Source organism: Garra rufa, chromosome 22, assembly GCF_049309525.1.
Source record: "Garra rufa chromosome 22, GarRuf1.0, whole genome shotgun sequence".
Classification (NCBI taxonomy): domain Eukaryota; kingdom Metazoa; phylum Chordata; class Actinopteri; order Cypriniformes; family Cyprinidae; genus Garra; species Garra rufa.
In genome coordinates this window covers 35,101,660-35,113,224 of record NC_133382.1, presented here as the reverse complement: position 1 = coordinate 35,113,224, position 11,565 = coordinate 35,101,660, and positions in this window count along the sequence as shown.

Genomic DNA, 11,565 nt, shown 5'->3' with positions numbered 1-11,565 from the left:
ATTAAGTTTTGATATATTTACAGTATAAAATTTACAAAATATCTTCATGGAACATGATCTTTACTTAATATCCTAACGATTTTTGGCATAAATGAAAAATCGATTAATTTTGACCCATTCAATGTATTATTGGCTATATCTACAAATATACCCATGCAACTTATGACTGGTTTTGTGGTCCAGGGTCACATATTAACATGCAGAACATTTGATGCAGAAATGTGTCCGCTGTTACACTTTGAACATGCAAATATTTTGGCAGCATTGATAATAATAACAAAATAAATAAATAAAAAATGTATAATTGTGTGGAAATGTTTGTTTCCTCCAGAGTTTCTTAAGTTTTTTAGGCTCTTGATGGCAAACTTTGGTACAGCATCTTGATAAATTAGTTTAAAAGTGTTGAGATTTCTTCTGAAACTCTAGAGAAGATGTGAAAGTATTGGTGTCTTTTTCTGTAGAGTTGAATAATAAAGGCTTGTGGAAATATCTCTGTGTGCCATTTGTCTGGGAGAAACAACTGAGATATGAAAGAGGTCACATCTGTGATTTCTTCCATGCTGTGGGCTCTGAGCAGATGCCAGGGAGGAGATCCTCTGAAGGTCTGTGTATGTTTTCTCGTAGCTGCCGTTGTAACCTGTCATGTCAGGTTTTCTATGTCTTCATTTCTTTTCTCATACTACTCATGGTCCCAAAAACTCACAGTGAAGAGATGTTCTTGTGCTGTTATAGCTGTTCTCCTCCAGTCTTCTGTTCTGTTTCTGGATTGGATGACGATCCTTTCTAATTAGCATCAGGATTAGAAATGAAGCTCTTTTACTATGAGCGTATCATATGCCTGGTGATCATAAATATTTCAGAAGCTTGGGTAAATTTGCAAAGGAATTTCTGGCACAGGCCTGGTTTGTGTATTTAAAGGAATACTTCAGCAGAAAATGAAAATTATTCTCTGTCTACCTCGTCGCAAATATATATTTTCAAGTGATAATCATGATTTGTTTCTCACAAAGCTATCATATGGCTTCACAAAGTCAAATAAGCCACATTATAGAAACTACGAAAATAATATAATATAAAAACATCTCCCTTGCATTTTTTTTCTCAACAAAAAGGGTCACTTTCTTACTGGAATTACTCTGTGCTTAAGAAGCAGTAACTTATTATCACAGGGTTATTATGGAAAACAAGATAATTATCATTACGCTGTTCTCTAAGTGCTCACCTCTAAATGCACTCTGAATCACAGAAGTTTTTGCTTATATTATATTAAATGATTTCTCTCCAGATCAAATTCAGACAGTGTTGTGAGTTAAATGCATAAATGTTCAGGAGATTCCAGAGTTGTGTGTGAACTAATCTGATATGCATTATATTTAATACCTGTGAACGACAAATGATTTATGAATCAATAAATGAACACAAGGAGTATTTTCTCATCAATATGAATGCATTAAATAATTCTTAGTGATTATATTGATTAACTATTTATACAGAGCTCCCTCAGATCCCAAATCATTGCAGAATATAATATAATTTTTATACATCAGATCTTACATCAGAATTTTTATTGAAAATCAGTTGAAGTGATGATTCATTGACAGAACATACACACTTTTTTCCATAAACAAATGTGAAGAATCTATACATAATGCATGAAGATGCTGTTATAAAGGTATCATTGAGCGCCAGAGATTTGTCCCACCGAGCTGGCAGAGAGCTTCTCTCTTAGATATTCAAACTAATTTTATGAAAATGAGAACTGTAATCAATTTGGGAAAAGATGCATACTTAGAATGAGACTGCATGAAATTGAGAATGATAATACGTATTTCAGATGTAATTATTCTTCAGTGTCTCCTTGCATGTGTGTGTGTGCTGTGGGTGTGCGTAATTGTTCCAGAAAACAGAACCTTCATTTTCGAAGAGATAATTGAGAAATATGGAAAAATGCGGTTGCAAAAAAGATGTCTGGCAACACAAGCGATTAAGTTTATTTCATGCTTGCTCTAAACTGAAAGCAGCATGGCTCTTATTAAAATTGCCAAATTGAAATTCCAAAATTAGAAAACCGAGAAATAACAAGTTCTCAAAAGTTAAAGTCAAATAAAAAGGCGAAAAATGACCCTCTCACACCTGCTTCTTTACACTTTTTCCCCACATGCACATACAGGCTGAAACAACATGTGGTTAACCACACAAAAGATGCATGATTAAACATGAATTCTCATTAAAACTCTTTTGATGCAGTTAATCACTAAATTTGAGCACTTCTCAGGAGTAATTAAGGGGCGATTGGAGAGCGGGGACCCCAGGAGACCACAGCTGCGCTCTCCCAGGGGGAAACCGCATCAGCATTCACAATTTTGGAAAAATCTCCAAGGAAACAGAACCGGAGAAACCAGCTGCAGCTGCCCACCAGCCAAAGCCCAACTCAGTTCGGCTTAAAGATATAGCTCACCTACAAATGAATGTTTTGTCATTAATTACTCACCCTCATGTCGTTCCAAATCACTTCGTAATTGTTCCTGGAACTCTTTTTACTGCATTTTAATCACGATCCAAACACACATGCTACATATAGGATAAGCAGATTTTGTTGTCATTTAAAATACTATCATTTCAAAATGTAAAGCAAAAATAGAATAATGTGACTTTAGCTTTGTGAAATTATTGTACAATAAATATGTGATGCTGGACCACAAAACCAGTCATAAGTAGTATGGGTATATTTGCTGCAGTAGCCAAAAATACATTGTAAGTGTCAAAATTATCTATTTTTATCTTTTATGTCAAAAATCATAAGGATATTAAGTAAAGATCTTGTTCTATGAAGATATTTTGTTAATTGTCTACCGTAAATATATCAAAACTAAATTTTTGATTAGTAATATGCATCGCTAAGAGCTTCATTTGAACAATTTCAAAGACTTAAAGATTTTTGTTGGCACCCTCAGATTCCAGGTTTTCAAATAGATGTATCTCGGCCAAATATTGTCCTATCCTAACAAACCATACATCAAGATGGTGTATTAATCTCAATTTAAAAAAAATGTACCCTTATGACTGGTTTTGTGGTCCAGGGTCACATATATCTGCACCAAACAACAACAAGAGACAAGCTTAATGAGAAAGCAAATTCACTCTCTGACAGCAGGTGGCGCTTATGGAACAGCAGCGACACAGCGTTTTCTTGGTCAGAGCTTGTAAACAAATAACCACAATGCTTATTAACAGTACTTTAACAATACTTTTATTGGAATAATCGTAAAGTACAAGTTTTCTAATCAGAAATTGGACATGAACGGCCTCTCAAGTTGTATTTACTACTGGGAAACACAGAGATTATTTTGATACTCAAGTTTGTGAGTTAAACTTTAAGCATGGTGGAGGGGACAACGATTGCTGCTGTCAGTGCTTTTTTTTTTTTTTTTCACAACTACATCACCTACTCTTGATGTTAAAGTAGTGTCTATTTATACATTTTAACAATTATTTGACATGTGTGTTATATTCAAAGTCCTTTGAAACCATACTATGAGCAACCGTTTTGTGAGGAACAAGATGAAATTAATTTTAATGGGAAATTCTTCATTCCATGGTGTCAAATGAGATTTCAAAGCTTTGACAGTTGCAAGAGTTACTTACAACTAACATTATGAATGTCTTTATTGTCACTTTTGGTCAGTATAATGCACACTGGCTGAATCTCAATTTCAAAAAATTGACTCTTATGACTGTTTTTTTGGTTTACGGTCACATATGTCTGCACCAAACAAAAACGAGACAAATTTAATGAGAAGGCAAATTCACTATTTGACAGCAGGTGGCACTTATGAAACAGCAGCGACGTAGCGTTTCCTTGGTCAGAGCTGTAAACAGTACTTTAACAGTACTTTTATTGGAATAATAGTAAAATATGAATTTCCTGTCAGAAATTGGACATGAATGGCCTTGCAAGTTGTATTTTCTACTGGGAAACTCAGAGATTATTTTGATACTCAAGTTTGCAAGTTAAACTTTAAGCATGGTGGAGGGGTGCTATTCTTTATTCATTTTTTTCACAACTACATCACCTTCTCTTGATGTTAAAGTAGTGCCTATTTATATATTTTAACAATTATTTGACATGTTTGCTATATTAAAAGTCATTTGAAACCATATTTTGAGAAACCGTTTTGTGAGGAACAAGCTGAAATTAATATTTAATGAGAAATTCTTCGTCTCCACTGTGTCAAATGAGGTTTCAAAGCTTTGACAGTTGCAAGAGCTACTTACAACTAGTTACAAAACATTATGAATGTTTTTATTGTCGCTTTTGGTCAGTATAATGCACAATGACTGAATCTCAATTTCAAAAAATTTACTATTATGCATGGTTTTGTTGTCCAGGGTCACATATATCTGCACCAAACGACAACAAGCTTAATGAAAAAGCAAATTCACTATCTGACAGCAGGTGGCGCTTATGGAATAGCAGCGACACAGCATTTCCATGGTCGGAGCTATAAACAAAGAAGCACAACACTTATTAACAGTACTTTAACAGTACTTTTATTGGAATAATTGTAAAATACCAGTTTCCTAATCTAAATTAAACATGAACGGCCTCTCAAGTTGTATTTACTACTGGGAAAAGATTATTTTGATACTCCAGTTTGTGAGTTAGATGGGCCATAAACTTCAAGCATGGTGAAGGGGACAACCAGTGCTATTCTTTTTTTTTTTTTTTTTTTTACAACTACAACCCCTTTGTTTAAATGTTAAAGTAGTGCCCATTTATATATATATATATATATATATATATATATATATATATATATATATATATATATTAGTGGTGGGCCGTTATAGGTGTTAACGTGCTGCATTAACGTAATACTTTTATCAGGCGATAAAAAAAATATCGCCGTTAATCTATTCTCAAATTTGGGTTGGGAGCTGGGTCTATACTACGCAAGCTATGATGACTTTCACCTTGATATTTTAGCGCGGATGTATACCTAGCTGAATTGCACTGTAGGGGGCGAGAACAAGTCTTCGAACCTGTGTGTATGCCTACTGTGGAATTGCCACATCAAACGTGACGTGCTAACAATGGATGCAGCTATGAAGCCGCCGGGTTTGCTTCAGGGCAGGGGCGTTGCTAGACCCTTTTTACTGGGGCACGTGCCCCAGTGAAAATCTGCTGTGCCCCAGTAAAATCTCAAATTTGAGTTATAATTTACTTTGATAATCCCGAAATAAAGACATTAAACTATATGCAACAACTGAATTGACGCTTCTAAAAGCAATGCAGTTTAACTATGCACGCAGATATCCATGCCCGTGCGCGTCTGTGTATTTAACTGCAACGCGTACGTCGCACAGCCTTTTACGCAGAAGAACATGCAGTGTAGGAATAGTTGGTTACACAAGTTTGTATAGTTAATTGTGTTGTAAATGCAATTGTCAAGTATGGTCAGTATACTGCACACTGGCTGAATCAAAGTATTAGTTTCTGTGTTAATTTCTGTTGAATGGATGGATCTACTGTAGTTAGGCAAAGAAAAGATAAACAACCTTCGTTCATGTACAGATGTCCTGTAATGCGAAGAAAAGATTTTAGAACAGAACAGAGCTCTTTCTCATTTACGTCACAGTAATTATGATGCTTGTAAATTAAAGTGTACATTTCCAGCACTGAACTGCTGCAGCCCACCAGATTTACATTCCAGATGACAGAAAATTTAGAAAAATGAATACTTTAGCATAGGCTAATTAAAGAGAAGATTAATTATTTAAGAGCCATCACCAATACTACTTCACCTACTGTATGATAGCAATTCCAAATCTTTTTTGCAGTAACCATTAAGTTTTGAACAACATGAAGTAAATAAAGCTGAAATAAAAAATTTCAGATGAACTATACGTTTAAATGCAATCTCTTTCTAGTGTCTCCACAGAAGTGCCTCATGTATATATATACTGTATATACCGGGCTTGATAAGTGAATGGGAAAAAATGGACAATTATCTCCTGCTACGCCAGCCTCACTGCAGTGAACTCTTCCGACTGCTGGTGAATATATTGTCTTACAGCCTAGCAGGGAAAAACCTTCTTGTCTGACACACATGCACTCAAACTCAGCCCAAAACCTCTCTGCTGTTTCTTCTACGATGTTCTTTCCTCCTGTTACTCCCTCCTGCTATCTTTTACACTCCCTTCAGGTTTATGATTCCAGTTCCTTTTCTACACATTTATTAGTATATTTTGAAATTCACCGTTACATTATGATAGTAAGAGATTTCAAAGCAATATCTGGTTGTAGCCATCTATTCCTGAGCTCTGTACATGTAAGCGTAGAGGGAGAAAAAAAAAACTCCCTGTGCGGCCACAATGTAATTGAAAAACTCTTTCCCTGAAATCATTTCCCTCGAGACCATGAATTATTGAAATGAATAAAGAAATAGCTCCATACTAGCTTGATATGTCTGATCTTTGATACTTGGGAGAGGAAAAATCAATTTCAAGCAGATTGGTCCTATAGCCTGATCTTTTGCCAGAGACAGAATATAGAAAATGAACTGAAAGGACTCAGATTTTATGCCTTCATATTTCCCTATCTGCTGGCTACCCGACCAGACAGGTAATTTAGATCAATGAAAATCAGCTCATAGGTGCGACCAACCGTGACCAGTGAGACAAATCAGAGAATATGCGGTCGTATTTCAGTTGGTAACTCTAATAAAGACTTGGGATGCACATCGTAGGCAGAAATTCACTTAAAATGGACTGATAAAAACCCACCGCGATGAAAGATATATCCACTCTGAGGGTTGTTTTGCAATATCGAGCGATGCGGCTCATGGGGCGGCATTTTATAATCAGAACTCTGGAGACTAGTGCTGCTAAATACTCCCAGAAAGAACACCAGCATCTCTCATCTCCCGTGACTTTAATACAAGGAAGTGGAGAGCTGAGCCAGATAAAAACTAGAGAGTGAGTGATAGTACAGAGGGAAAAACTAGAGATTTGCTGTCAGGTGCTCTACTATTCGCTCGAAAAGAACTCGGAGAACGGGTTTTTTCACTCTCCCGGTGTGTCAATTACCGTGAGCTGCTCTGCACCTGCTGGTGGAGGCCTCCATCAGGGCTCTTTCCAGCTCTGCCGTCTACTCTTAATTGGAAACTTTATGTATGGATAAAGGGGAGTTGCGGACACCTCTGCCTTCCTTACTCGGCAATTAGACAGCGCTTGGATTGCTGAGATCAAGATCTCGGCGATGACTCTCTTTCTCACAATTTTTCTCTCCTCCAGGCTCACTGCTCCACCCATGCTTGGCACACGGATGGTCAGAGGTTTCCTTTCCAGAGATGGGCCTCACGGACCTCGTGACATTTAGTGTACGGCTCTTATGGGAAGGTCAGGTAGAATGTCATGGAAAAAGGTGGAAAATGAGAAATTGCAACTGTTTTCTTTTGAGATAGCATTAGGACATTAGACTCACCTTTCTTTAGCTGCTACTGTCTGTTGGCATATACTTAAAGGTGAAGCGTGTCTAAGCCACTAGCAAAATTGCAAAAATAACTCGATTTTAAAATATATATATTTCAGAAGAAAATGTGAGCACTGCTTGGCCGTGCAAAACTTACTGGCATGATGATAGGCCATTGCTATTGAGTTTCTTGCAGTTCTGAGTGGTTCCTAGTTGTTTTGAGGACTTAATCTAGGGACCACAATATTATAAATCTGATATTTTTATAGCTGTTACGTCATCTGCCAGCTGAAAATTGTACATCTAATCACTTAGATTGTAATTTCAAACTAACCTCAATATTCTGCATGATTTGAGATAACATTCACATCCATTCAAAAGTAAGGGTGTTCTAAGTTGACATTTACTAGCCAAAATCGTATAAGAGTCCAACCATAAGTTATAGTTTAGGTTATCATAAATATAACATTTTGAGTGACTTAAGTTGTGACTTTTTTCTCAAAATTGCAAGTTTACATCTTGCAATTTAGACTTTTTTTTTCTCAGAATTGCGTGATATAAACTCACGATTGCGAGAAAAATAATCTGAATTGTGAGTTTATATCATGCAATCTACTTTTTTCTCGCATTTACTAGTTTATTTCGCGCAATTCTGACTTTTTTGTCATAATTGTGAGTTTATATTTATAAATTATAACTTTTTCCTACAAATTGTGATTTTATGACTTTATATCCCGCAATTTTTACTTTCTTTCTCAGAATTGTGGCTTTATTTCTGAAATTTCTGACTTTATTTCTCAAAATTGCGAGTTTATATCTCACAATTGAGAGCAAAAAGTCATAATTGTGAGTTAGTATCATACAATTCCGAGAAAATAGTCAGAAATGGGAGATGTAAACTCGAAATTGTGAGAAAAAAGTCAGAAATACGAGATGTAAACTTGAACTTGCGGGGAAAAAAAATTAATTGTAAGAAAAAAAGTCACATTTGTGAGAAAAAAAAAAGTCAGAATTGTGAGTTTGTATCATGCAATTATGAGAAAAAATTCAGAATTGTGAGTTAATATCATGCAATTCTGACTTTTTCCGCAATTGTGAGTTTTATATTTTGAAATTATAACTTTTTTCTACCAATTGTGATTTTTATATCCTGCAATTCTGACTTGTTTTGTGAGTTTATATCTCACAGTTCTGATTTCTGATCTCTGAATTACAACTTTATTTCTCAGAATTGCGAATTTATATCTCACAGTTCTGAGAAAAAAAAAGTCAGAATTAGATGTAAACTTATTTTATTTTATTTTATCTCACAGTTATGAGGAAAAAAAGTCTGAATTGTGAGTTAGTATGATGCAACTGATGCAAAAAAGTATGAATTTTGAGATTAAAAAATTCACAATTACCTTTTTTATTCAATGGTGGAAACTGTCACCAATTGAGTCATCCTGTCATTAACTCTTGCACTACACATCATGGACTTCATTCCCCACAAGCCACTGCACTAATCACTGCATTCACCTGCTCCCTGTTCCCACTGCACTGATTGCTGCACACATCTGTTCCTCATCACACTGACTGCATTTAAGCTTCTCACACACACAGCCACTCTGCGAAGTCTTATTGTTCCTCATGGTCATAATTCTGAGCGTTTCTTCCCGTGTTTGTTTTCCCGTGTGTTTGATTCCTGAGCTCCCTCCCGTGTTTGATTCTCGCTGCCAGCCCCGACCATTCTGCCTGTTTTTTGATGACGATTTCTGCCTGCCCCTTTGTGTTTGTTTGTTTTGTGTTATCTAATAAATGCTGCGAATGGATCCGCACGTCTCTGACCCTCCTCGTGACAGAAACAGGCTTCCATAGATTTGAGATGTCATTTACATCCATAGCACAAATAATAATGGACAATTGCTAAACAGTTGTCTGTATTTCTAGGTGGTTCCTAGTTGGTTGCTAGGTGGGTACTTACTCAAAAGGTTCATTCCTTCGATGATCCATGGTTCCTAGATTTGAGGACTCAATCTAGAAACCACATTATCATAAATCTCAGATTTTTATGCCTCATTATCTACCATGTGACTATCCTAAATCGAAACACTTAGAAATGTAATCACACTTTATCTCAACAATCTGCATGATTTGAGCAATCATTCACATCTGTAGCACAAATATTAATGCGGTATGCAGTTGTTTGTAGTTCTGGTTGGTCCCCTGTTTGGTTGTTAGAGTGTTCAAATGCGCCCTAAATGATAGTTATGATATTGTGGTCATTAGATATGGGAATTCATTTATGCATATTGCATTGCAATAGAGTCTGTAAGCACATAGAACTATTCCAATTGGTTGTTTTGTTATTGATTGTGTCATGTCACATCCAAATTTCTGTTCATTTCACCTGGTTAGGAAACAGATTATAGGTTAGAGGGCTTGACTAATCTTTAAACATTAGAAAGCACCACTAATTACTTTTCAAACTGGTTTCCCCGAACACTCTCTTCCAAACAGGTTCTTACACTGTTGGTTAGGCCAGAAATTGACATATCATGTTGCTCAAACAAACAAAGTAACGTTCTGACCATTTTTGGATCCAAGCAAATGGCTCATTTATAGTTGTCTCTGGCCATTAAAGGAGTCATCAGATGCAAAACTCACTTTAACATGTTGTTTGAACATTAATGTGTGTTGGCAGTTTGTGTACACAACCACCCTACAATGATAAAAATCCACCCAGTGTTTTTTTTTTTAATCTTTAAAAGTAATATCCCCTTTTTAAAATCAGGTCATTCTCAACTTCTTGTTGGTGTGACTGCACACCGACAGAGGCCACTCCCACAATAGTTGATTGACATGAGCAACTTACCTTAGACCCGCCCTCAGACTTCTTCCAATCGTCATTGTGTCGACTCAGGTGCAGGGGAAGACAAGAAAGTCTCAGATTGAGCGACTGAGGTGTTGATGAAATAATTGGATGTAAAAATCGCCTTTAAAAAGGAAAGCACCGATCCCGATCTACATATGCATCTATGTTCGTGCAAATCGTTCTTGATGCAGCTTCACCCACAGCAGAAGTGAGTATAAGGCTTTTTTATGCTTTTTTGCAAACTGTCTTTCTTAATAATGTGCTTGTTGGCAATTTTTAAACTACTGTTGAGAATTTTTAACCAAAGTATATTATAGACTTTTCATTAAGACCCTAAAGAATCATATGAACTGGAAAATGGGCATCCGATGACCGTTTGAGAGTGTTATGAGATATTTTCAACACTGAACTATAGCACATACCACCTATAAAAGGCAGCATTATTTATTATGTACTTTGATGAATGTTTCACTTAGAACTTTTTGGATGAAAAACAAGCAAACAAGAAATAGAAAATACATTGTATTTTCCATTATAGTGTCATGATTAATGCCAGAGATAGTTTAAGAGCAGATAAGTAGCAGTACAACAAGTTTCTTTCATCAAAACGGACAACCTGAGGCTTTTTTTGTAATGATAGTGTTTATCTTGCCTTTTAATTTCTTGTAGCATAGTGCTAGGCTAAATTGCTCATAAAGCCAAAATGACTGGTTTCTACAAGTTGGGATGTGTTTAACACGCACAGCATAAAATCTCAAGGGCCTCATCTCATCTATGAATATCCATGCGGCTCTATAGTGACTCTCATTCACGGCTCCGGCTGCTTTGCTACAGCCTTTAATGCTTGTATAATTCATATTTAAGCAGACGAGTGAAACTCCTCTCATGGGAACATTTAACTTTTCATATCAGGATGAATCTCTTCACATCCCCCGAGGGCCATCGTTTCATTGAAAGATCGACACTGTCCTTGTTAAAATGATATTGATTCAGCAGTGTCCATATGTGCTGGATTAAAGAGACAGTTAATGTATACTTAATGCACGTGCTATTCTTTATACTAGCTTGTGTAATGATTTATAGTCTCATATTGGCCATATACTGGAAGTAGTTAAAAGAAATAGTATGCCAACGCTACTGCATTAAAAATAACACAGTTGAAATTAGATTTTATACAGTGTCCTTTTGTATCCTTGAAAATTCTTCCCCTTCTTCTTTTTCTTCATCTAATTTTTAT